The following is a 27,700-nucleotide window of genomic DNA, read 5'->3' on the forward strand; positions in this document are numbered from 1 at the left end:
GCATATGTATTAGTAGTTTTTCAGTCACTCGGAAATGGCAGTTGTATAGTGGTCAAGTTATTGAAGATCAGAGATGGATTTCCAAGGGACAGGCACCATGAGGGAGCTCTGGAACACAGGCAAGATTATGACATGATTCCTAGCTCTGAGTTGTATACAAAAGTGTCTCTCTCAGTACTTAAAACAGAGTAAGGACACAAAAAGTGTTCAGATCAGCTTGGGGAAGAACCAAGTGAAATTCTATAAATCGATTTTATTGTGCTGAATCTGATAAAAAGATATTGTCAGTATTACAACAGCCATCATTTATTAAGTGGATCCCACATGCTAGGCATTGTTTGAACTATTTTCCATGCATTTAATATTTACAATAACCCCAAGAACTAGGTGTTATTAATATCCATATTTTATCCTCATATGACGATAAAGAGTTGATTAACTTGTCCTGTAGAAGGTGGATTACAGTCATTACTGTAAGTGAAAGTGTTACCTTCACCAAAGGCTGATTCTCTTTGAATGATATTCAGGAATCCTACTGGAAGGGATTTCATTATGGTGGTTTCTGTGTCTGTTACTGCATCATATGGATCCTGCTTTACTCATGGTGAGACACATATCCTGTTAGAAGAGAAATTCTGCTTTCCAGATTTGTTCTCATTGTTGAGTCAGTTGACTTTGATGCTCAGCTTCTATGCTGTAATTGTTCCTGGGGATCTGAACAGTGCAGCTGAGGCACAGTGGTCCTGGAGGAGGAAGACTTGGCATACAGGGCCTGCCCTAGAACTTGGACAGGTCACCTGACACCATGGAGACAATCAGCAGCAAGCTTAGGTCAGGACTTTGGTTCATGGTCAGTTCTGTCTCACAGATGGTGAATGACTGTGCAAGTTAATGTCAGCAACACAACCCCACTGCTATGGGCTGGAGTGTATCCCCCAATTCATATGTTGAAGCCTTAACCCCCAGTGTGACTATAATTGGAGTTTGGGCCTACAGGGAGGTCCTTAAGGTTAAATGAGGTCATAAGCGTGGAGCCTCATCCAATATAACTGATGTCTTTCTAAGAGGAAGACAAATTAGAGATCTCTCTCCATACATGCACAGAGAAGAGGCCATGTGAAGACACAGCGAGAAGGCAGCCACCTACAAGCCCAGAAGAGAGGCAGGCCTCACTGATAATCAACTTGAATGGCACCTTGATCTTGGCCTTCCAGCCTCCTGAACAGTGAGAAGATAAATCTGTTGTTTGAACTGTCCAGTCTCTGGTATTTTGTTATGGCAGCTCTAGATGATTAACACACCTGCCAAGCCTGCTTTCCTACGAGGTGGGGATTAATGATAATACATACTCATAGCCCCTGTCTGCACCTGTGGTCTAAGAAAGGCCATGTAAAAAGCTGAAGGTAGTGCCTTGTACACAGTAAGAGCTTGATGATTTTCAGTTATGTTATTAATACTGAAATACAGTTCCTTCTCCAGTATCCTGGACATGACAGTCCTACTTCCCGCACAGTAGTTATGGGGATGCAATGAGATGTGTTTCTTAAGTCTTCCTTCCCTGACAACAGTCCAACAGGAGACAGTGCACACACCCACCTGGGGACAGGGGCGTGACAAGAAAGGTCTACTGGAATGATTTTTGGTCTCATGTTTTATCTTAAAAACACATATGCATCTTGCACTCTAATTCATATATAGTCATGTTTGCTTTAATTCGTAAGATGTTTGCCGTTATTTATCAGGTAGACAACTTATGATCTAGATAGATAACTTTGGTCTTGTACACCCTCACCCACATGACCACTTCATTCAAAATTTAAGAAGGCCTTTGCAAGTCACAAAGAACTGTCCTGATGTGAGGGATTTAGTTATCATTTTTGAAAAATCAACATTGCAATTAATTAATTTGGGGGGACCCATAAGGTGTGTTTCATATTACTAATTAACTAACTGAACCAACCACTGTTAGTGAGCTTCTACTATGTGCCAGCAGAGCAACCACACAGATCCATTCCCAGCCTTCCATTAGCTTACAGTCAGGCAGGCAGGTGGACACCAAACACACAGTCCAATAACTAACTGTTAAGAGTTATGGCACATCATGACAAAAGCTGTGAAGGAAGAATGCTAGGAAAGCCTGCAGCAGCAAGGGAGATGGTAAGAGCCCTATAACATTCTGAGTATGAACAGATTCCTGGGAAGTCCAGATTCCTAAGGAGAATGCTCTGGAGGCAGCCTCCTGAAGTGAGGTGTCAATTATTACACTTTCAAAGCTCAGTTATTGTCACCCTTGATTTGTCTAAGGAGGATATTGTTTCCACAAGTCTGGGAAGGCTAGGTATGAATTTTTATACTGGGGACCAGACAGCGTGATATTTGACAACTTTCAGGGAGGTGATGGACTTGGGGACAGTGCTCTTTGCCTTAGATGTATGGTATGATGTTGGAGGTGGGAAAGTAGGTTTGAGGGACATTAGAGGTGCCTCCTTTCTCTTCCTGTTTTTCTTCCCTAGTGAGCGTGTATGCACTTTGCAGACTTGTCCAGGAGTCACTTAACACATGAGAACTGCTTGACAGATCACAGTCTTAGTACCCGAACAGCCAAACAGAAGAAGCCCCATCCATTTCCTGCCTGCCCTTTCAGGCCCTGAAAGAAGGAGGTGTTTGCAGTATTTTGTTGGGATTGGGGAGGGGGGGACGTTGTCGCCAACATATTGGACTGGAAGCCAGGGGTTCCCTACAGAACTCCTGCCGCCTGGCTTTGCCTGTACTAGGAGTGCAGGGAAGCTTATGCCAAATCCTGCTCATGTGCTCATCCCTGTCACCAGCCCTCCTGTAGCTTCCACATCCCCGGTCAGTGCGTGTTTCCTTCCTGGGGGCCTCAGCACAGCAGAGAGGCAGATGGAAGAAAGGTGTAAAATTAATGTAGGGAGGGGGAGGGACTTTCACAACATTTGGCAACAATGCTTCAGTATGTTGGCACAGCACTCTACAACTTACAAGTACATTCACACCTGCTTTCTGTCTGGCTCTCAGAGGTGGGCACTGATCCCCAGCCTTAGATTCTGCCTCCCATTTCTTTACAGACACATGCCCTTTGAGATGTCTAGGTCTTTTCTAGACCACAGTCCCAGAGGAAGAATGAATTCTTTCCTCATGTCAATTCCAATTTCTGCAAGCCCTCACCACTTCTGTGAAACTTCTATCAAACACATTTCTGAAAGAGTAGGGGCAGGAAGGGACTGCAGAGACTATCTAATCAAACTTACTCACTAGCACAAAGAAGAAAAGTGACTGAGCTAAGGCCCCACAGCCAGTCAGGAACCCAGCAGGGCTCAGACACCAGAAGGTAGACACGCACACGTACACTGCCCCCATTCTCCCAATGCCTTACATAAGCTGCAAACTTCGCCCTCCTGGGGCTTCTCACGGGCGCACAGTGGGTGCTTCCTAAGTCGGGGTGTTTGGGAGTGTAACCTGTCAACCTTATTTTACCCTTCCTGAGGGGAATGGGGTGGGAGGAGCTCGCCATTCTCAGGGATCCTGTAGGGAATTCTTTTACAAAATGAAGACTCTAGTATGAAAACTGGTTTTGCACACAGGAGGCGACTCAGTCCCGGGACTGAGGGACTGACACACACGCGGGCTGCCCTAGCAGGAGGCACCTGTAAACACAGCATCCGGCCTTCCAAACCCTGATCACGCGACCCCTCTGAACGCTGCTCAGCCCCACCCCACTGCCACCTCTCCCTTCCACCTCCACCTCTCCAGACAGTTCTCCCAAGGTGGGTTGAGGTCTTAAACGTCTGTTTGCTGAACAGTAAGTTAAGAATCTGACTTCTTAACTTCCTGGGTGTTAAAATGCAATCTTATCTTTAAGATGGGATCCATTCTGCCTTTTACTATATATTGTTTGTGGCTGGGCTTACTTGCTATATTAATTGCCCAGGTTATACATTACTTGATTAGGGGCTGGAGGAGGAAAAGCAGCATCTAGGCAAAGTTAAAGATAAACTGGGACTTTTAGCAAGCTAAAGTAAATTTTACAATAAGCTCATTTAATTGACACAATGCAGACATGGGCTAGGCAGAGGTATTTTCTTATCTGGGGGATGTTCAAACATTCCAGGCCAGGTTACTCCTGGCATTTTAGTTTTAACTCATCTTCACGGAAGAATGCTTATACGACCAGTTTGATATTTTACTTTAGAGAATTAATGTGACTCTGACTCTGCTGAATTGTTTAATACGGAGTTTTGGTAAGGGTCTTTTTCCAGAGGCCCCCACCCTACTCTGACTACACCCATGGTCCCTGTCTCAGAATCCCTGTGGCTAGTTATAAGTTAGTTACTCAGCTGCAGATTTCAAACCGAAATGACAGAAAGATACTAATTTCTAAATACAAGAAAATGAACTGTCAGTTCCCAGATCAAAGTAAAGAAACTTCATTACCAAATAAAAATTACGAGAGATACCTAATGAAAAAGATTTTAATTTTAAGGGCGCTGCTTCCAGGCGGCCTCTCCCCCGCCGCGGGTCACACTTGAACTTCAGTCGGCCCGGCCCTCGCCGAAAAAACCCACACACGGCAAAACGCCCGCCGGCCTCCCCGTCTGCGCGGCCCCGGCCCGGGCGGCGGGAGCAGGTCGGCGGCGCGACCCCGGGCCGAGCGGACGCGCGCCGCGGGGCGGAGCAGCCACCCTCACAACCCGGGCCGGGACGGAGGAGCGGTGGCTCCGGCGGGCCCCTCCCCCCTGCCACGGCGAACTTCGGACGCACGCCCTGGGCGCACCTGCTCCGCACCCTCCCTCCACGGGCGGCCCCTCCGGCGGAGCGCATCAACTCCCGGCCCCGGCCGGGCCCCAAGAACCCACCACCCACGTCGGCCCCTTCCCGGCCCCGCGGGCCACACGCTGCCCGCCGAGCCACCTGCACGGCCGCCCCCTCGTCCGGCTCCACCACGCCCTCAGGTGGAGGCAGGGGTCCCCGGGCCCCATCCGGGTTCCGCCGCGCCCCGCGGCCACGTACCTTCCACCCCGCAGGGCTGTCGCCGTCGCCTTCACCCCTGAAGTAGGGCCCTCTCTGGACCCTCCACTGCAGATCTGCGACAGAGGGAGCCGCTTCTCGGCCGAGCTCTCTTAAGTCCGTCCGGAGCAGCGGCTCCAAGTCCGGGTCGATCGCAGCCCTCCGCCCGCCGCGGGAGACCCGAGAAAGGCGAGTGCGGCACCGGGAGCCCAGCGGGCGCGAGGCGGCGATCCGAGGCCGGGGCACGAGGTCAGTGCCGCCCCCGCATGCGCGCCGGGAGGATGGCGCAGCCGAACACGGCGCGGGTCCATCAATATCTGGTCTTCGCAGGGCCCGTTGCGCGGACAGGACGGCACGGGCCGCACCTGCCCGGGCCAGCGGACCGAAGCACGGAGAGAGCAGCCGAAGATGCCTCGCCCGCTGCGCTCCAGACGCTACTGACTTAAATATAGCGGTAGCGGAGCCTACAGCTACTACGCAGCCGCAGGACTTACGCGCCTGCGCCCAATGACTGCCCGCCCCCGACTGACGGCCCTTGCTACCAATGAGAGCAGGGCGGCGCGGCGCAGGCCCGCCTCCGACTGACGGCCCTTACAGCCAATGAGCGCGCGGCGCCGCGGCGCTGGAAGACGGGTGTGTCTATTCCCTACCTTCCAGGACCCACCGAGACCTGGGGAGCCCTGTGAATCAGGCACTCAGGGGCTGCGATTTCCTTGTGCGGTTCCAGCCTTGCTCTAAATAACACCACACATTACCAGGCAGGAAGACAGGCCCTTCTACCTACAATGTGGTATGAACCCCATTAACATCTGCTCTGACCTGCGCTGATTCCATCGTTAGCCGTACATACATCTCAAAATCTCCCTAATGACAAAAAGTAGTAATGAGCGTCTGCCATGCTTGTTTAGTGAGTCGTAAAATGAGCCAGTGGGACCATGTGTTTCTTCCCATCCAGCCCCCAGCGAAGTAATAGCCAGGAACTGGAAGAAGGGCAAGATGCACCAGACAGTAGCTCAAAGCGTTGGCTCTTCTAATCACAACTGATTAAAAGGCAAAAATATTTACATGCACATACTGTTTTCCATTACCTTAAAAAAATCTCAGTAATTACTTCTCCATCATCATTTTGGGAGAATGTTAACAACATTGATCTTTGATCCTTTAATTATGGTAAGCCCTGATACGAGAATCCTAGGGGCTGGCTCCTCCCCACCCCCGCTCCTCTACTCAGACCGCTCCTGCCTGCCTCACCTGTGTCCGGCTTCCCTCTGCGGTCCCCAGTCCCCAAGGCCGTTCCAGCTCAGCAGGGATCCCCTGACCTGAACTCCCTTCATGTCTTATACTTTAGCAAATGCTGACTTTTTGTGAAAGAGAAATTTGAGATGAAAACACACCCATAATTCTTTTACTGTACAAATTCGTGCTCCCATTTGCTCACATCCACTACCATTTTCATTACTAATGTGGACGTTTTACGTGGTCTCTCCCTAGTGCACATATCAAATTGTTTTTACATCTACTCGGCACTATTTTCTCAAGATCTAGGTCTCTGAAAACGACCACTGTATGAACTGCATCATATCCCAGCACCCTTGGAGCCATCATTCATCTTCCATCCCGCAGGTGCAGACATCGTTCTTCTCCCCCCATGTGAGCACTCACAGGTAAAGCCACCAGGGTCTCCAGGAACGCGAGCCTACCTCTTGTTGTTGTTACTAAGCTTTCCTTTGTTTCTACAGTTGATTTCCTCGTGGGGTCCATGGGGATGAATAGCTTTGTGGGTCTTGATTCCCAAGGAGGCCATGCAGATCTGCCGTGACACCTGTGGCACCTGGGTGGGTTTCCCAAGGACAGAGCTGGACAGAGCCAGGTGACAGGCTCACAACAGGTGACTCGCAGGGCTCTGTGTCGGATAGGGTCCCCTCCCTTGTGCGTGGCCAGCCCCTAGGGACTGAGTTCTAATAGGCGGGTGACAGGACAACGGCTCTTCCTGGGGCATTCCATGTCTCTCTCCTACCCTCTGCTGCTCCAGGGGCACTGCAGCTCCTTTGTCAGGCTGTGTGACAGACAGCGAGTCTCAGAGTGCTGGCACCGGCCACTAGCCTCCCTGCCTCAGGCCTCTGACCATGCAGCCCACTGAGAATCTACCATCTGGGGCCCGATGCACATCCCTGTTCCTCATGGCCCATGACTTCCTAGTTCTCTGTGTCCCAGACTCAGGGCAGGCCAGGCTCCTCAAAGGCCTTCCAGGATGGCTGCTTAGTGAGCTCAGGGTCAGGGAACCAGATGCAAGGCCACCGTGAGCCCCAGAGGATTACTCCCAGCGGCCCACAGTGCTGCCATGGGCCACCAGGAGCTGGTGGGTCTGGGATCTGCAGGCAGGCTTGCCCCCAGTGGGTCACTGGACATCCTGTTGCGGTGCCCCTCCCATCTGCTTTCCAAGGGTCCAGAAACTTGGCTCTGCCTGAAGCCAAACGATAGCTTTGAGACCTAGTAGGGGGAAGAGAAGAAGTGCTTGGTGGAGACAGCCCTTTCCTGAGCCGTACTCCAGTGACCTGGGACCCGCCCAGGTGGTTCTGAGCCAGGCAGGAAGAGCCCTGCAGTTCTGTCCTCTCCGTTATTCATCTCCGTGCAGCGGCTCCAGGTGGGGGCTGACGCCCAGCCTCATGCGGTGGGAGGAGCCGGGGTCTGGCTGGGGCCTCCAGACCCATCCAGAGAAGTCCTGTTTCTCCGGGCCTGGGGACATGGCATGTACATACATATATGAGTTCACATGTACATACACACATATGCACAGAAGAGACTCCCAGGTGTGTCCCTCATCTCTCAGCTCTTCCCCCACAGGGCTCATCCTAGCTTCTTTGTGCAGGGGTCATGTCTAAGTTCTGAGCTCTCGGAATATGCTCCAGAAGGCACCTTAAGGAGCTGGGGCACCCGTCGGGGCAGTCCTGTTCCTTCCCCCTGCCATCAGACTCTCTGCAGCCAGGTCTCCCTTCTGGGCCTGCATTTCAGAAGGACCAGTGCGCACTGTTCTGAGGCCTCTCTCCATGTGTGACCTTGGTATGTGCCTGCCCTGGCTTGCCTTAGTTTACCCACTGGTGCAGTGAGCAGGTGAATCAGAGCATCGCCAGGGGCTACTGTAGCCTTGCTGGTGGAGGACTTAATGCCGCATTGCCCCAGTCCTGGCCAATTCTCCCTGCATCCTGCAGTTTTCTGACAGTGGGGGGCATGTAGCACTTGAAGTGTTCTCACATCCTGCTATTTTTGCAAGAGGCCTGAACACAGTTGTTAAAAATAGAAATAATGAGGGAAAACAGCCACTTCTGACCTTGAGTCATGAGGCAAGGACAGGATCCCAGTATCCTCTCTGGCTCCTGATGATAAATGATCATCGCACTGTGTCTGCCCTTAGCTAATTTATCCTTGGCCCAGAGAGAAGTTTCTGCATTTTTTTTTTTTTTTAGAAATCTGGGAGTTTCTCAAAGCCTAACAGCTTCACCTGCTCTATTCTGTGTGTTCTTTGCTGGAATGCCATGAGGAGCCTGTTCCCTCTGCTCTGGGGCATTGCCAGAAGCCAGCATGGTCTGGCAGACCTGGATGTGCTGGGGTGATGCCCCTGCTCCTTCAGTTGTGTCTGGCACCCTGCAAAGGGGCCCAGGAGGCAGGGCTTTCAGCACCCTCGGGGAGACTGTGTCAGAGGAGCTGCCAGGGCAGGGTACATGGTGTTCCAGGCCCCCATCCTCTGGCTACTGTGTGTACAGTGTCTCTTGAAGATGCAGAATTCCGCACCTAAAAAACCCTTACCATCTGCCCCAGGTGGCTCCTCCTGAATCCAGGAGGATTCAGGTGTTGGTGTCTCTTTTAACTCCCCACACACACACTGCCACTCCCTGCGCTGTGCTGTCGCTCTTCTGATCAAGAGGAACCCCAAGCGCCCAGGACCCTCAGAGTGTGGAGGAGGTCATCAGAGAGGCTGGCACCCACCTCCAAGGCACCCAGAAGTGAGGGCAACACTGCCTCCCCTGGCCTTGGGCTCATGGTCTGCACTGATATCAGCTTCAATTTTTAAATTCCAGGTAGCACTAACAATGGTGCCTTCTGTCTTCAGAGTGCTAACCCAGGAGAGACTCAGGAGGAGACAGACTAAGACTCTCCTGGAAGTTACAGGGAATGCATGCACAGCTGGGCAGCAAGAGGTATGTCCCTGGTCCACAGGGGTGCCTGGCCCTTGTTAGCACCCCAGTGTGTTTGGAGAGGGGGCAGGTTAGCCTTTTGTCCTTTATAGTTTACTTCCAAGGGAGGTTTGGGGTCCATGACAGGAGCTACCTAAACAGTTGCTTCTGCCCATCTGCTGTGTCTGCTGGGACATGGACATGGATGTCAGCCTGCTGTCATACCTGCCTTGCATTTGTGTCCATTCACAGTTCTCAGTGTAGTTCCTGCTGGTGCAAAGAGTGGGTGTGGAGCTGTACATATATGTGAGTACACAAACAAGTGCATGCACATATATGTGAACATACACGCACACGTGTGTGACATACATGCGTGTGTGCACCTACCTATCTCCTGTGTGTGCACATAGGCACATGCTAGATGTGGAAAGGCATGTGCAGGTGTGTGTGTATATCTGCCCAGCCACTCAGTAACACTCTGCCCTAATTCCCTGGGGCCTTGCAGTTGACAGCTGGCTGGTAAGTCCTGGTGAGCCCGTCCTTGGCTGGCTCGTCCTGCTGCTATGACAGAGTAGCTCTTATACTAGATGAGTAGGAGCTGAACTGCCTACTGGGGATTCCCAGGGTTTCTTCTGGTCCACCAGGAAGATGACAGCATCGAGACAACCTCATACAACAGTGATGCCTAACGTTTGCATAATCTTTCATGTCATTCAAAATAATGTAAAAATAGTAGCGCAGAAGATTAAAGGGCTAGCCCAAAGTCACACAGCAACTCAGCAATACAGCTGCTCCCAGGAAGCCTGCCCTCACAGCACAATTTAACTGGCCAGCTTTCAGAGAACTTGTGACTCCGATAGAGGCCCAGGGAAACACACCCTGTGCCAGTGAATTCCTCCATGTTCCAGGAAATGATGCACAGCCATAGGCTCAGCGGCTTCCCAGGTAGGGTATGGCATGCACCCCCAGAGCCCGAGGGTGGGTGACCTGGCTGCCAGTGGGCTCGAGGGATAAGGGGAGGTTAGAGGGCCCAGGGGTCTTGCTTTGAAACCAGCATCAGCCGCTCAAGATGGACAGGAAGGTGGTGCCAGGTGGGTTCAGAGGAAGACAAAAGCCTGCAGTCCTTGTGGGGCTGAGAGTCTGTGACGTGACCCCAGTGAAAACTGCTCTGTGCTTTGTGCCCGGCCAACCCTCCTGTCTGACTCCACAACCACCACGCCAGAACAGCACATCGAGAGCACACACGACCACACACGCCTGGGCCCAGCCAGCCTCATGGGCAGTGCCCAGTGCTCTGTCTCCACTGGGCTCTCTGGGAGGGCCGCTCCCTGAGGGCTCACAGGCAGACGTGGTCCAGGGGAGGGTGGACCTGAGTGGACTCCAGCAGCATGGGCTGGGTACTCCCGGGAGTGTCCAGGGCCTGACACTGTCACCACGTTAGCTCCTGCCTTTCCTCCTCAGGACAGGGAGGCCCCACCTGAGGCCCTACGGCTACTAGACACCCCTGCTATGCTGCCTTCACTGGTTTCCTCACTTTCAAAACCTCTCCACTTCCAGAGCACAGCCCAGCCACCCTTCACGGGCTCCTCTAACGTGGCCATGCCTCCCATGGGCAGGAACCCTGTTCTGAGCACTTTTGGGCATGCCACACTTCACACACCCGCTCTCCAGGCCTGCTTAGCTTGTCATTTCCTCCTGTGCCCTAAAGAGGAAACTGAAGCTTTGTGCCACAGAGCTGGGCTGTAGGGTCTGGGGTCACCTTACTGCCCAGGACGCCAGGTAGCCTCAGAGAAACGCCAAGATTGGCTGTCCCACAGGCCACGCACCTGTTCCCTCCATCCATCCATGGCGGAACCTGCAGCACCAGGCCAGTACAGGGTGGCACAGAGGTGGCAGCAGAGGGATGTGAGGAGAGTCCTGGAAGAGGGGCAGTGGGCACATGGGCACACGCCTGGGTGTGAATCCCAGCAGCAGCATCATGCCCAGATTTTAGAAACGGGCAGATTTGTTGGGATGAAACCCCCACATTGCTCCTCACTGTAACTGTGAAGATTCTGAGGATGGGGGGCCAATGCTCTTCCCCTCCGCAAAGGTCAGCCAATGAAGAAGGGTCTGCCACTCACCCTCCTCATCGCCTGGACCCACCTTGTGGTGTCTCTGCTTCCACACCTCCTGCTGGGGATGGGGCCCACCTGTGGGTGTCGTGGTGATGAACTGGCACCAACACTCAGCATGTGCTCGGTGGCACTAACTCCTGGGTCCCCAAGTCCCCGGCCTCCATGACCCTGGCCCCCACAGTCCCTCTGCCAGCACCTTTCCCAGGCTTGAGCCCTCCTCCAGCACTGCTGGTCTCAGCTCCCTTGTGAAGAGGCCAGGCCAAACCACGCCCAAGTGAAGATGGTGGGCCACCCGAACAGTCAGAGAAAGTGGGGAGGCAGGAGCTGGAGGAGCAGGGAGAATCAGGCCCTGCAGGGAGGGGTCCCAGGAGCAGGGACACTAGAGAGGTCTTGAGGCACGTGTAGGAGTTCACAGGAAGAGGGCCAGTGTGTCCCCAAGAGGACTGGGTCTGCTTTGGCATCCTACCAGGATGCTTTCCCGAAGCTCTTGCACCAGTAGTTCAGCAAATTCACCCTTTATGATTTTTCTACTTCTAGTGGCCAGAGCTACAGGGTTGTTAGGCTTTCAGAAATATGGTGCTTTAAAGCCCATGTCCCAGATCAGTGTCCTCCAAAGAGCAGGCCTGTCTGTGTGGACAGGGAGATTCTGGCTGTGGTGCTGAGAGGGCCCAGCCACATGGGAAATGCCACCCCCAGCCCACCCCAGGGAGGGAAGGGTCAGGGAGAGAAGTAGGACAGACCCCCAGGTCAGGGACAAACCCAAATGGCCCAAAGAGCTCCCCTGAGCACACTGTCCCTCTTTACTCTGCCAAGACCCCGCAGAGCCCTGAGTCAGCAGCACTGGGAAGGCCCCAGCTCCAATGCCTGCATGTGGGCGCCCTTGAGCAGCCGAGGCCCTAGGTTTCTGAGGAGCTGGCACAGCTCTTGATACGAGACCCAGAGTGAGCAGGGTTTGACCTGGAAAACCACTGCTGCTGACACATGCAGCACCCTGGGCCCAAGGGGCCTCATGCTTCACTGGTGGCCCCCTCCTTGGCCTTGGTGGTCTCTGGGGGTTCCAGGGTGGTCTCCTCACCACAGCAAGAGTGGCCAGAGGCTTGCAGATGGTGCAGGGTGGGCGACTGTCCCTTTCCTGGGTGGGGCATCGGCAGAGGTATGGGGCGGCAGGGTGGGGGTGTGGCCCGCAGTGCTCTCATCCTGCAGGAGACTCCTCTGGGGTGCCCTCTGGGTTCTCCCCCTGACTTGCAGCCTCCCTGTTACCCTGTCCTGCTGTCCTAGGTCTGGGTGCTTCCGTCCCTTACCCTGTTTACATAGTGGGTGATCAGGATGCGGCCAGTCAGGCAGGGCCAGTCCCCTTCTAATTTATGGTGGATTTGGGCCCTGGGATGAGATTTGACCCCAGAACATTTCCTGCACCACTTCTACAACAGACTGAGGACTCGTGTCCCCCAAAGCAGATCCTAAAGCCTGACGGGGGGGCCATTGATAAGTGCCTGAGTCAGGAGGGTGGAGCCTCTGTGAGTGGAATCGGTGCCCTTGCATGAGAGCCCAGAGAGCTCTTTTGTCCCTTGGGCCATATGAGGACACGGTGAGCAGACAGCCCTCTAGTGACCAGGCCCCAGGCCCCAACCAGACACCAGATCTGCCATATATCAGATGCCCAGCCTCCCAACTGAGAAGTGAACACTGGCTATTCAGACCGCCCTGCCTCTGGTGTTTGAAATCAGCCATGACCCCACACTCCCTTTGTTCTCTGTCCAGCAACACCAGAACGCCCGTGCACTGGGCTCGCCAGTGGGCTGTTCCCTGGGCCCTGGTCTGCTGTCCTGCCTGGCCCCCTCTGGGGCCTCCATGGTCAGGGGCAACATTAGAGTCCAAACGCCCCTTGGGTACCTGGGTTTGAAAGCTCCAGGACCCAGAGGACCTGCCCGGGAGTTTGGGAATCTGCGCACCCCAGAACAGCCCTGGCCTCTGTGCCCTGTCGTGTTGGCCCTGTGTGGGCCCTGAGCCCACAGCAAGGACAACTCTGGAGCCCAGGGGCAGCTGTCTGGGCAGGCCATGCCCACCACGGGCGACATGGGCCATCCTGGAACACAGAGGAACATGGGCAGGGCCGGGAATGCAGCCCTGGAGGAGGAGGGCCTAGAAGCCAAAGTGGAATGTTCTAGAAAGTTACCCTTGCTTTGGCATCACTGTGGGCACCCAGTGTATTTCCATCCTTTGACTCCTGCTTCTCCACTTCTCATTATGACATATTTATAGTCCAAATTGCTGAAACCTCTGAAAATATCCAAATCTTCACACCCGTGTTCTCACCTGAGGGGCCAAGCTAAGAAGAGAGAAGTGAGGGCAGGGACTCAGGAACAGACCACAGAAGGAGGGGCATGTTCCAGGGGAAGTCAAAGGCAGCCTGGGGCCATCTCCATGGGGCCCCCTGAGGTCTGGGGCTAGCAAGGACTCAGTGTCCCTGCAGCCTGTGTATGTGCTTGGGGTAGTCCTCCCTGGCTCTGCTGAGGCAGTGAAGACACGGCAACAGTGGGGAGCAGGGACCCCAGCGACCTGGAGCACACTCTGCTCAGAGTGAGAGACACCACCTGGCCATGGGGTGGGGAGGCTGGCTTGGGAGGCTCTGGGCTGGGGCGTCAGTGTGACGTGGGACCCGTGGGGCCCTGGAGAAATCCAAGGTGGCCCCAGTGCTGACGGGCTCTTCCTGGCCCAGATAGACTGCTGCTCCCCCCGGACAGCCTCCTTTCACCGCAGCACTGGTAGTGGCTCTCCTGAGGGAAGAAGCCAGTCCTTAGAGTGCCCTGGGCACCAAGACCCCCACCCCCAGCCTGTGCCCCCCTCAGGCTAGGACCCAGCATCACCACAGCAGGTGAGGGCAGACTGGAGCTTCTGGGCTGGGCCTTGACTCATCCCATCCCTGCTCCTCACCTCATGCAGCGAGACCTGCTCAGAAGGCACTGGATCGGCTCTGTCCCTGGGCTTCTTCCTGGACTTCTGGTGTCACCAAAGCAGCCCAGATCCTCTGTGGCCACCATATGGGGAGCCCCACTCAAGACCAGATGTACAGGCTCTGACTGCATGCACCACTCAGGTGCTCACGTCTACAGGAGACTGCCAGTCCCGTTCCCACAAATGAAAATGCGAAGATGTGATAAAAGCCACCTGTCAATCATAGAATTAAACATCGCCTTTCTGTAAAGCCATAAGCCATCTGGGCCTCAGCCTAGAAATGGCCTATAAAATCCTGAGTAATGACCTTTCCAATATAAAGAATATTATAGGCAGCTGTTTCCAGGATTTATCTGTGTGAGTAATTTTATGCCCCAACCTATTATGTGCTCAGTGTCTGATGCCCTGTTCAGCGGCTCCTACACATTTTATTAATTCACATCTTCATTTGGGCATTATAAATATAAATACAGGTAGAATAGAACATAGTGCAGGGAAGACTCAATGTGGGATTCATTTTGTGTCATCTTATGGATTCCTTGCATTGCTTGTACTGAATGTGATTAAGGCACAAAGTAAGCTAGGCCACTTGTAATAAAACCTAGATTAAGCATGGAAATGGGTTGGTTCCAACTTGGGGGTGATAGAAGGACTCCCTCACCATTGCCCGTTCTGTTCGGAACAGTAGGTGACGAGTGACAGGTTTTGCCTAGGTTCTCTGTCCCTATCCAGTGTATCCGTAGTTCCAGGTTATCACATCCTCTTTACCTTACCTTTATAATTTTCAGATTGCAGGGTACAAATGAGGAGTTGAAATGAAGCAAAATGCAGTGGTATTTTTTTCCCTCTGATTTTTCAACAAACCTAAGTAGATAAAAGATTTCATTAAACTTGTTTTTCTTCTATATATGATACTTCATGCTGAGAAAAACAAATGAACTTGATAAAGGCTTTCCAAGAAGCCTATCTTACATGCAGAGAGAATGATGGTAAACTGTCCTTAAATTGTGTTATTAATCTGTATATGTCTCTCTGCTTACTACACGTCTACATACATCCTGGGTAACTATGCCTATTTAGCCTGAACTATCTCTTCAAACATTAATTTATAAACTTCCATCAGTAGGGAATGCCCCTCTGTTCTGTTTTGTTTTTTTTCTGGCTTATCAATATTTTATTTCATGGTTCATACTTTTTTGTCTTATCTGAAAAATCATTTTTTTAATTTTGGTATCATTAATCTACAATTACATGAGCAACATTATGGTTACTAGACTCCCCCTCCCATAATCGAGTACCCACCCCATACCCCATTACAGCCACTATCCATCAGCATAGTAAGATGCTACAGAATCCCTACTTGTCTTCTCTGTGTTATACTGCTTTCCCAGTGCACTGCCACCCCTGCTGCCACACCCCCTACAATTTGTGTGTGAATCGTAATGCCCCTTTTTCCCACGTATCCTTCCCTTTCCTCCCATCCTCCCCATTCCCTTTCCCTTTGGTAACTGTGAACCCACTCTTGGGTTCTGTGAGTCTGCTGCTGTTTTGTTCCTTCAGTTTTTGCTTTGTTCCTACACTCCACAGATGAGTGAAATTATTTGATGCTTGTCTTTCTCCATCCTGCTTATTTCACTGAGCATAATACACTCTAGCTCCATCCATATTGTTGCAAATGGTAGGATTTGTTTTCTTTTTTTCTTGTTGTTTGTTTTTTTATTTTATTTTGGTGTTATTAATCTACAATTACATGAGGAACATTATGTTTACTCGATACCCCCCATCACCAAATCCCCCCACAAACCCCATTAGGGTCACTGTCCATCAGCATAGTAAGATGATGTAGAACCACTACTTGTCTTCTTGGTGTTGCACAGCCCTCCCAGTGCCCCCACCACCACATTATACATGATAATCATAATGCCCCATTTCTTCCCCTCCCTTATCCCTCCCTTTCCACCCATCCTCCACAGTCCCTTTCCCTTTGGTAACTGTTAGTCCATTCTTGGGTTCTGTGATTCTGCTCCTGTTTTGTTCCTTCAGTTTTTGCTTTGTTCTTATACTCCACATATGAGTGAAATCATTTGGTACTTGTCTATCTCCACCTGGCTAATTTCACTGAGCATAATACCCTCTAGCTCCTTCCATGCTGTTGCAAGTGGTAGGATTTGTTTTCTTCTTATGGCTGAATAATATTCCATTGTGTGCATGTACCACATCTTCTTTATCCATTCATCTACTGATGGACACTTAGGTTGCCTCCATTTCTTGGCTATTGTAAATAGTGCTGCTATAAACAAAGGGTGCATATGTCTTTTTCAAACTGGTCTAGTGCATTCTTAGGGTGAGTTCCAAGGAGTGGAATTCCTGGGTCAAATGGTATTTCTATTTTGAGTTTTTTGAGGAACCTCCATAATGCTTTCCACAATGGTTGAACTATTTCACATTCCCACCAGCAGTGTCAGAGGGTTCCCCTTTCTCCACATCCTCACCAACATTTGTTCTTGTTTGTCTTCTGGATGGTGGCCGTCCTGACTGGTGTGAGGTGATATCTCAGGGTGGTTTTAATTTGCATTCTCTGATGATTAGCAATGTGGAGCATCTTTTCATGTGCCTGTTGGCCATCTGAATTTCTTCTTTGGAGAAGTGTCTGTTCAGCTCCTCTGCCCGTTTTTTAACAGGATTATTTGCTTTTTGTTTGTTGAGGTGTGTGAGTTATTTATATATTTTGGATGTCCACCCTTTATCCGATATGCCATTTATGAATATATTCTCCCATACTGTAGGATGTCTTTCTGTTCTACTGATGGTGTCCTTTGCTGTACAGATGCTTTTCAGCTTGATATAGTCCCACTTGTTCATTTTTGCTTTTGTTTCCCTTGCCTGGGGAGATATGTTCATGAAGAAGTTGCTCATGTTTATGTCCAACAGATTTTTGCCTATGTTTTTTTCCAAGAGTTTTATGGTTTCATGACTTACATGTAGGTCTTTGATCCATTTTTAATTTACTTTTGTTTATGGGGTTTGACAATAATCCGGTTTCATTCTCTTACATGTAGCAGTCTGGTTTTGCTAACACCAACTGTTGAAGAGGCTGTCATTTCCACATTGTATATCCATAACTCCTGTATCATATATTAATTGACCATATATGTTTGGGGTAATATCTGGACTCTCTATTCTGTTCCACTGGTTAGTGGGTCTGTTCTTGTGCCAGTACCAAATTGTCTTGATTACTGTGGCTTTGTAGTAGAGCTTGACATTGGGAAGCCAGATACCCTCTGCTTAACTCTTCCTTCTCAGGATTGCTTTGGCTATTTGGAGTTTTTTGTGGTTCCATATGAATTTTAGAACTATTTGTTCCAGTTCGCTGAAGAATGCTGTTGGTATTTTGATAGGGATTGCATTGTATCTGTAGATTGCGCTAGGTAGGATGGCCATTTTGACAATATTAATTCTTTCTATCCAAGAGCATGGGATTAGTTTCCATTTCTTAGTGTCCTCTTTAATTTCTCTTAAGAATGTCTTGTAGTTTTCAGAGTATAAGTCTTTCACTTTCTTGGTTAGGTTTATTCTTAGGCACTTTATTCTTTCTGATGCAATTGTGAATGGAATTGTTTTCCTGATTTCTCTTTCTGCTAGTTCATTGTTAGTGTAGAGAAAAGCAACAGATTTCTCTGTATTAATTTTGTATCCTTCAACTTTGCTGAATTCAGATATTAGTTCTAGTAGTTTTGGAGTGGATTCTTTAGCACTTTTTATGTACAATATCATGATATCTGCATATAGTGACAGTTTGACTTCTTCTTTACCAATCTTGGTTTCTTGTATTTCTTTGTTTTGTCTTATTGCTACGACTAGGACCTCCAGTACTATATTGAATAACAGTGGGGAGAGTGGGCATCCCTATCTTGTTCCCAATCTTAGGTGAAAAGCTTTCAGCTTCTCTCTGTTAAGTATGATGTTGGCTGTGGGTTTGTCATATATGGCATTTATGATGTTGAGGTACTTGCCCTCTTTACCCGTTTGTTGAGAGTTTTTATCATGAATGGATGTTGAGTTTTGTCTAATGCTTTTTCAGTGTTTATGGAGATGAACATGTTTTTTTTTGTCCTTCTTTTTGTTTATGTGGTGGATGATGTTGATGGATTTTCAAATGTTGTACCATCCTTGCATCCCTGGGATGAATCCCACTTGATCATTGTGTATGATCCTCTTGATATATTTTTGAATTCGGTTTGCTACTATTTTGTTGAGTATTTTTGCATCTATGTTCATCAGGGATATTGGTCTGTAATTTTCTTTTTTTGTGGTGTTTCTGCCTGGTTTCAGTATTAGAGTTATGCTGGCTTCATAGAATGAGTTTGAAAGTATTCCCACCTCTTCTATTTTTTGGAAAACTTTAAGGAGAATGGGTATTATGTCTTCTCTATGTGTCTGATAAAATTCAGAGTTGAATCCCTCTGGCCTGGGAGTTTTGTTCTTGGGTAGTTTTTTGATTACCAATTCAATTTTGTTGCTGGTAATTGGTCTTTTTAGATTTTCTGTTTCTTCCTTGTTCAGTCTTGGAAGGTTGTATTTTTCTAGGAAGTTGTCCATTTCTTCTAGTTTATCCAGGCTGTTAGCATATATGTTTTCATAGTATTCTCTAATAATTCTTTGTATTTCTGTGGGTTCCATTGTGATTTTTCCTTTCTCATTTCTGATTCTGTTTATGTGTGTAGATTCTCTTTTTCTCTTAATAAGTCTGGCTAGGGGTTAATCTATTTTGTTTGTTTTCTCAAAGATCCAGCTCTTGATTTCATTGATTTTTTTCCTATTGTTTTATTCTTCTCAATTTTATTTATGTCTTCTCTGATCTTTATTATGTCCTCCTTCTGCTGACTTTAGGTCTCATTTGTTCTTCTTTTTCCAGTTTCAATAATTTTGACTTTATTCATTTGGGATTGTTCTTCTTTCTTTAAATATGCCTGGATTGCTGATTACTTTCCTCTTAGAATTGCCTTCGCTGCATCCCACAGAAGTTGCAGCATTGTGCTGTTGTTGTCATTTGTCCCCTATATTGCTTGATCTCTGTTTTTATTTGGTTGTTGATCCATTGATTATTTAGGAGCATGTTGTTAAGCCTCTGTTTGTAAGACTTTTTGTTTTCTTTGTAAAATTTATTTCTAGTTTTATACCTTTGTCATCTAAGAAGTTGGTTGGTAGAATTTCAATCTTTCTGAATTTACTGAGCCTCTTTTTGTGGCCTAGTATGTGGTCTATTCTGGAGAATGTTCCATGTGCTCTTGAGAATGATGTGTAACCTGCTGCTTTTGGGTGTAGAGTTCTTTAGATGTCTGTTGGTTCATCTGTTCTAGTGTGTTGTTCAGTGCCTCTCTGTCCTTATTTTCTGTCTGGTTGATATGTCCTTTGGAGAGAGTGGTGTGTTGAAGTCTCCTAAAATGAATGCCTTGCATTCTCTTTCCTCCTTTAATTCTGTTAGTATTTGTTTCACATATGTCGTTGCTCCTGTGTTGGGTGCATAGATATTTATAATGGTTATATCCTCTTGTTGGACTGCCCACATTATCATTATGTAATGTCCTTCTTTGAGACCTGTTACTTCTTTGTTTTGAAGTCTATTTTGTCTGATACAAGTACTGCAAACCTGCTTTTTTCTCCCTATTGTTTGCATGAAATATCTTTTTCCATCCCTTCACTTTTAGTCTGTGTATGTCTTTGGGTTTGAGGTGAGTCTCTTGTAAGCAGCATACAGATGGGTCCTGCATTTTTATCCATTCTATTACTCTGTGTCTTTTGATTGGTGCATTTAGTTCATTTACATTTAGGATGATTATTGATAGATAATTATTACCATTGCAGGCTTTGGATTCGTGGTTACCAAAAGTTCAAGGGTAGCTTCTTTACTATCTAATCGTCTAACTTAACTCTCCTAGTACACTATTATAAACACAGTCTGAATTATTCTTTATTTCTCTCCCTTCTTATTCTTCCTGCTCCATTCTTTATATGTTAGGTATTTTAATATGTACTCATTTGTGTTTCTTTTGTCTGTGTTTGTGGATAGTTGATTTTATTTTTTGCCTTTAGTTAGTATTTGGTTGGTGTGCTTTTTTTTTACTGTGATTTTATTTTCTCTGGTGACATCTATTAAGCCTTAGGAGTGCTTCCTTCTAGAGCAGTCCCTTTAAAATATCCAATCAAAAGATATAGAGTCACTGAAAGGATAGAAAAACAAGACCCATCTATAGGCTGCCTACAAGAGACTCACTTCATACCCAAATACTTACACAGACTGAAAGTAAAGGGATGGAAAAAGATATTTAATGCAACTAATGGGGAGAAAAAGGCAGGAGTTGCAGTACCTTTATCAGACAAAATAGACTTCAAAACAAAGAAACTAACAGGACACAAAGGACATTACATAATGATAATGGGGGCAGTCCAACAAGAGGATATAACCATTATAAATATCTATGCACCCAACACGGAGCACCGACATATGTGAAACAAATACTAACAGAATTAAAGGAGGAAAGAGAATGCAATGCATTCATTTTAGGAGATGTTAACACATCACTCACTCCAAAGGACAGATCAACCAGACAGAAAATAAGTAGAGACAGAAGTGCTGAACAACATATTAGAACAGACAGACTTAATGGACATCTACAGAACACTCTGTCCAAAAGCAGCAGGATACACATTCTTCTCAAGTGCACATGGAACATTTTCAAGAATAGATCATATACTAGGCCACAAAAAGTACCTCAGTAAATTCAGAAAGACTGAAATTGTACCAACCAGCTTCTCAGATCACAAAGGTGTGAAACTAGAAATAAATTACACAAAGAAAACAAAAAAGCCCACAAACACATGGAGGCTTAATAACATGCTACTAAATAATCAATGGATCAATGACCAAATAAAAACAGAGATCCAAAAAAAAACATATGGAGCAATATATGGAGACAAATGACAACCAGAATTCAATACCACAAAATCTGTGGGATGCAGTGAAGGCCGTGCTAAGAGGGAAATATATTATAATATAGGCCTACCTCAGGAAAGAAGAACAATCCCAAATGACAGTCTTAACTCACAATTAATGAAACTAGAAAAGGAGAAACAAATGAGGCCCAATGTCAGTAGAAGGAGGGACATAATAAAGATTACAGGATAAATAAATAAAATTGAGAAGAATAAAACAACAGAAAGAATCAATGAAAGCAGGAGCTAGTTCTTCGAGAAAATAAACAAAATAGATAAACCCCTAGGCAGACGTAACAAGGAAAAAAGAGAGTGCACACACATAAACAGAATCAGAAATGAGAAAGGAAAAATCACTATGGACACCACAGAAATACAAAGAATTATGAGAGAATACTATGAAAAATTATGTGCTAACAGCCTGCATAACCTACAAGAAACAGACAACTTTCTAGAAAAATACAACCTTCCAATGCGGACTGTGGAAGAAACAGAAAATCTGAATAGACCTATTACCAGCAAAGAAGTTGAATTGTATGATATTGGAAAATATTCAGCATATATTTGCAATCAAATGCATGTCACAAAGAGTTTCTATAATTTGATTTTAGTTCTTCAAAAAGTGTTTATAAAACACACAAGTAATGTATCTTGCAATCTATCTTCTAACTAGGTGTATTTTTCTTTCTTTCATCATCTCTATCATCTGCCTATTTGTACCTATAAAGAAAACATAGTGGAGAAACATAAAAAATTTAAGAGTATTTCTCCCTGAATTAAGGAGTTATGAGCTATTTTTCTTTCTTATCTACATGTTTCTGCATTTTCTAAATCATCTACAATTCATGTCTTTGCTTTGCATTTTTTTGCATGTATCTATTGACAAAAAAAGAAATATGCATTAAAAAGGATAAATCATGTATGATTTCTCCTTTTAATCTCTTAGTTGATAAAATGAATTACCCGGGTTTTCTTCAAAAACAATGAAAAAATTGAAGAAATATATGCCAATATTAGATCCTATGAGATTCTGTTTGACTTAATCCCTGCTCCTTTGCAAGAAGTAAATGTCAGCTAACTCCAAAACGTTGCCAGATGTTAGGTGTTTATGCGTGCATATTTGCTCATTTGACAATATTAGCTCTGGCTTAAGTCAAATGCTATTTATAGGGGAAGGAAAAACCATTGATATTTAAAGCATCCTCACCTATATATACCAAACACACACACACACATTTTCTCTATTTCTGTTTAGATCATATTCAGTTCCTTCTTCCCTGCCTCCTCTTCAAATAATATTTTGAGGGTATTCCTTGCAAGTTATTCTATATAGATCCTACCATCTAGGTAGTGGTGAAGTGCCACAGTTTTGGTCGTGTGACCAAACTATGGATTTCTAGAATTGAGTTTAATGATTGCTACTGAGATTAGACAGTAGACTTGATTGTTTTAATTCTCACAAGTCTGTACCACTCCTCTGCCCCAGCCAGTAAACTTTAAAAAGGTCCCACGGACAAATGGAGCTTCCACAATTCTTTTAATCGGTATACTTAATAAATGTTGTTCCGCTGCTCTCACGTGCTTCAGCCACAACCATGCTGAGCCCCTTCTTTCAGCACAGGTGAGTCCGAGGGCATGCCTACGCCGGGTGCTATTACTGGCCCTGGAAACACGCGCAACAGGAGGGGACCCGAGACATCATGAAACTCTCATTCAGCTTTCCCTAAAATAATGCCACTGGGATATCTAGAACAACAGCTTTGTATTCATGCCTGTATATTCATTGTTTAATTAAGCCTTGCGTTGCATTTGGCTCATGAAGAAAATTTCTCTCTTCTTCCTTGAAGAGTTTTAAAGAAAATTTAAGGTGGTCTTTTCATTCATGAAAAGAAAGAAAATCTATGTTTACATTGTCTACTCTTTTCCAAGGGTTAATACAAATTTCCAAAATAATACTTGAAGACACAGTATAAATCACATTTTCATTTAGAAAGATGTGTGCCCATATAACCCAAAGATTTCCTATCACTATAAGGAAAATTTGGGTATCATCATTTCAACTTAAGCTCCTTCATAAAGCTTAAAGGTACTATAGATGACTACAGATGAAATGTAAACTTGGACAGAGGCTTTGGACTGACGATCTGTATTCGCTCTCACTGGCTGAAAAGGCAATCAGATATGCGCTCTGATGTGAGGACAGATATAAGTTTGAATATATCCTGTCAATGACTAGTACTATAACTTCTGACAAATTACTTTGTTTTAAGTAATCTGGGGCAGTAATAATCACCTTACAGAATGTGGGGAGGTATTTAACTGAGAGAGCATATATACGAGTTACTACAACATCAAAATGAAAGAGCTCAATAAATGGTAGTTTCTCTCTCTCCTTCTATAAACAGTGCAAGCAGTTTAGAGGAACTTATTCTAGTGTGTAGGGGGATGGAAACAGAGCCCCTTTCAGGGCTCGAATCATATCCTCACCACTATGATACTTTGGTGTCCTAATTTTACACATCACTTTACTCTTAGAGATGGTGAAAGGATTGAATGAGTTATGCTATATAAAGAACACTGGCTGAAGTATAGTTAGTAGCTTTTCTTACTACTGTATTATTATTACAATTATATTTAAGGAATAGAAGGAACCCATCTCACGCTCAGGGCTAACCCATGTGTAGCTACTCTGTCTGCAAATTTGGTGAGATACATGTAAGGAAAGAGTATTTCTTCAATCCCTGAGCTAAAGAAGTTTAAGAAATCAATCAACATTTGAACATGATCAATTCCCCTTTATTCAATTCTTGGTACTTATAACTTGGGAAGCTCATGAAAGTACCAAACCATCTTGTAATTATGCATGGGGAATAATTTTCCTGGTAGAAAAATGACTTCATAACCAAACCAGAAAAAACAGTCATCACTTCTTGGAGTCTTCAGCACCCTCTGGAATTCCCATATGTGTGCCCAGGACATTCCAACTTACTCTGCTTCAGTGTATAATTAGCTCAGTTTCTCTCTTGCCCTTCTTTCTCTCTCCTCTCTCCTAAGGAGCCAATTTCTCAAGATTTTTTGAGCATTCTTTCTTCCCTAAGAGTTATATTTCAGTCTGCCCATCTCTAACTAGTTATTTTATAGCCTCTGAAGATAGTTACAGCTTTTGATAGTCTTCTTTAATTAAGACTTAAGCTATGAGTAATGTTTGCCAGGTATCTTTTATTTACTTGACAAATTCTTAAGAAAAATACTCTTGAGTGTTCTATTATTTTAGATAGACAATAAGAAGAATATATCTGTAAAATTATTTCTTTTCCCCGCTTTATTTTGAAAAATAAGAATTGTAAAAGCACGGAAATTGTAATATGTGTGTGTATTATGCATGTATATATATTATATGCAGTATAATAAAAATATATATAATATTGAACCAATAACCCTTAAAAATATTTTTCTCTTTTTTTCTACCCTACAAACACAGCTTTACCTGCTAAGCATATTTTCTAAATAACAACACACATTTTTAGGAATGAATATGGAAGATAGAAGTTGCAATGTCTTAAACATGGAGTTAGTTGTGAACACTCATATGTATGCATGTGTGTACACCTACGTCCTATTTTTATTGTGCATTCCTTACTTCAGCCTAATATCCATCCATGTCAAACCCTTGGTTGTGTAAAATGAGGGGAATGAGATTACTGACTGACGCCTTGGCAATAAAAGCACAGCACTCTGAGGACTTCAGGAAAGCTTTTTACTCAATGCTTCTCCCTCAGGAGTTTACATTTTCTGTTTTATCTCTGAGATTGAGTTTAGTGACAAGTACACATTGAAAGTCTGTGAGAAATGCCATGGGAACTGCTTAACAGCACTCAGATGAGGAGATGGCATTTGAGTCCCCAGCATCTGGCCTGCCTCTTTTGCATTAGAAATCTTAATCAGGTGAACTCATAGGGTAGTCAGAAAAGAGACCGTCTACATACCTGTTTTCACCAGTAAAAAGATGCATCCTTAGTTTTGAATCATATCTAAACGTTAGACACTGGAATAATTTTCATTTTGATTGGCATGCCTAACGGTAATAAAGTGGCTGGTTCTTTGAAACAACATGTAGAACTTACATTTTACTACAATCGTTCTACGATGTAGAACAGTTTACAAATTGACCCATTTTATAAATCATGTATTTTGCTACAGTCCTCTGCTCTGGGATTCTGCTCAATTTAGTCTACAATTAAGTGGCCAACATGTTTCAAATTATACTATTGTAGTATTTGTGTGGCATTTTAGAGACAAAAATTAAGCTGTTGACTGGTAATCAATAGCAAGCTTTATATTTAATTATATTTAATACTCAGAGCTTGAAATGGGTACACATTTTATTTCAAATTGTAATTTAATTGAGTTGTTGCAGTAATCCTTCCTCCATTAAATATTTCTAGAATTCCAAGTCTGAGCTGTACAGTGTAATGAGCAATGAAGATATTTTTCTCCTTCATTCAGTGACTAAGTAAAATGTAATTCATTCAATAGTGTGAAATTTAAAAAGGGACAAGAAATGAATATAAAAGCAAATGACTGAATTGGAAAAGTAATAAAAATCTAATTACTGAAGCTGTTGAGGTAAGGTACTTAACAATGTTAGTACTCTGAACTGTTACTAAAATATAAAATAATTTCCATTTTGCATGATATTGAAAATTCAGGGAAACCAATTGACTTAAATTTGAAATCTTTGAAGTACAAAGAATTAACCTCACCTTCCAGACAATATACTTGAGGTTAAGTAGAATAGAAACATAAATATGTAAGTCTTATTAAAGGAGAAATATCTGCAGTTTCTGAGTTAGATTTCTTTCAATCAAAAACTCCCATTCTGAAATGCTAGCATTCTGACATGGTGACAAATTGCTGGAACAAATACTAACTAGTTAAATGGACAGGTGATGGATGGCCTCATAAGCCTTGCAGGGCAGCCTGTGTAAGATACTAATTGGTTCTGTGGAACTGGTTTTAGTCAATAAATACACTTGAGAGATTTTTTTTGTGTTAGACATCTTTAAAGAAGGCAGTGCTGTAGGTGACAAAACCTGTAAAATTATTTCTTTATTACACCCAGCTGTGCATGGCATTTCTCTTCTTTGTAGATCCAGCCTACACTCAAACACTAACATTCAATATTAGTGCCCAGGGGAGGTTCTGTATGGGTTCTCAGTTTTACCATCTGACCTTTTGAGACTACTTACTTTTGTCACTCCCAAAGATTTCTTAATTTTTTCTTCTTCCAGCAAGCACCTCAGGCTTTCTCAACTAAAATTTAAGTGATAAAGTTTTAAAATTTTCCTATAGAATCAGAATGCAAAGAATAATATTTTTCTTCCAATGTATGTGAAATCTTAGTAGATCTAATATTTTTAGAACAATTTGAATCTCTTCTTTTTAAAAATAATAAAATCATGTACTATGTATTAAAATTCATTTTCAAATTTCCAGAATCTTATTTAATGGAAGGAAGGTAGAAAGGGAGGGAGAGAGAAAGGGAAGGAAGGGAGAAAAGGATTAATTTCCAAAGGAATACTGTGGCTTTAGGAAGTCACTGAGAAACTAAACTAAACTTTCTTACATTAGGAGAAATAAATACTAACAAACCAATTTGTTCATTTTTTGCAACTGCTTCAAGTCTTTTCGTACAGTAACAGAGAAGGTCAGTTACCAATTCCAGTGGTCCAGCATAGAAGAAAGTTCTTGTGAATCCCAAACTGTGATTCCATTTTCAAAATATTCCAGACAATCCTTCCTTCAAGACTGAGCCAGGACTATGAATTAGAATACTTGTTCTGCCCACAAATATCCCACCTTTGCCAAAACAGAAATGAGACACTTTGTATATGACATGCAAATAAGCTCTGCTGAGCTGAAGAACTGCATCCATTTAAACTTACTCTAGGATTTACTACTGTGTGACCTTGAGCAAGTTACTTTATCACTTTGTACCTTAGTTTCCTCATACATAAAACTGGCAATAGTACCAGATTCATAAGTCTGTAATTGATGTGTGTATAAATTACTAATACCAGCATCCAGAACATAATAAGTACTCAATAAATTTCAGCTATCATTATTATAATTATGATTATTATTCTGTGTATTTGTTTTCATCTCTTTAACAAACCTAGTTTTATAAAAATTCTGTGAAATGGAGTGTTTAATGTAGAGATTTAGGCTTAATATTATTACAGTCATTATAATGTGAATAGGAAACAGGATATATATTAACCTACAAAATATTAACCGTAAACCAATGAAATACTTGTCTTTCTGTTTTAACGATACATTTTGCAGCATGCCCAAGTATTCTCTCTGTATGTATGAGACACAGCCAAAACTGTGCTAGCAAAGTAAAATGGAAGTTTATCAATTAGCTCAGAAATTTCT

The 27,700-nt window shown here is 45.2% G+C and overlaps 1 protein-coding gene and 1 long non-coding RNA gene across 8 annotated transcripts in view; one reads left to right on the forward strand and one right to left on the reverse strand.

Moving 5' to 3' along the window:
* LOC140845334 (T-box transcription factor TBX18-like) overlaps positions 1-5,173 on the reverse strand; it is a 97,366-nt gene extending 92,193 nt beyond the window's left edge. For 4 of the 7 annotated variants that reach the window (XM_073219310.1, XM_073219307.1, XM_073219304.1 and 1 more), the window contains exon 1: positions 5,029-5,147. The gene's annotated coding sequence lies outside the window, so the exon portion shown is untranslated. Of the gene's footprint in view, positions 1-5,028 lie in introns of all 7 variants that reach the window. The other 3 variants (XM_073219308.1, XM_073219317.1, XM_073219314.1) reach the window with 3 other exon arrangements.
* A 303-nt stretch (positions 5,174-5,476) lies between these two features.
* LOC140845337 (uncharacterized) lies at positions 5,477-14,850 on the forward strand. The gene is made up of 4 exons (XR_012124118.1): positions 5,477-5,815; positions 6,565-6,689; positions 9,102-9,221; positions 14,258-14,850. It is a non-coding gene; the product is annotated as an uncharacterized lncRNA (long non-coding RNA).
* The last annotated feature ends 12,850 nt before the right edge of the window (positions 14,851-27,700 follow it).

This window comes from Manis javanica, chromosome 13 (assembly GCF_040802235.1).
Source record: "Manis javanica isolate MJ-LG chromosome 13, MJ_LKY, whole genome shotgun sequence".
In the NCBI taxonomy this organism is placed as follows: Eukaryota; Metazoa; Chordata; class Mammalia; order Pholidota; family Manidae; genus Manis; species Manis javanica.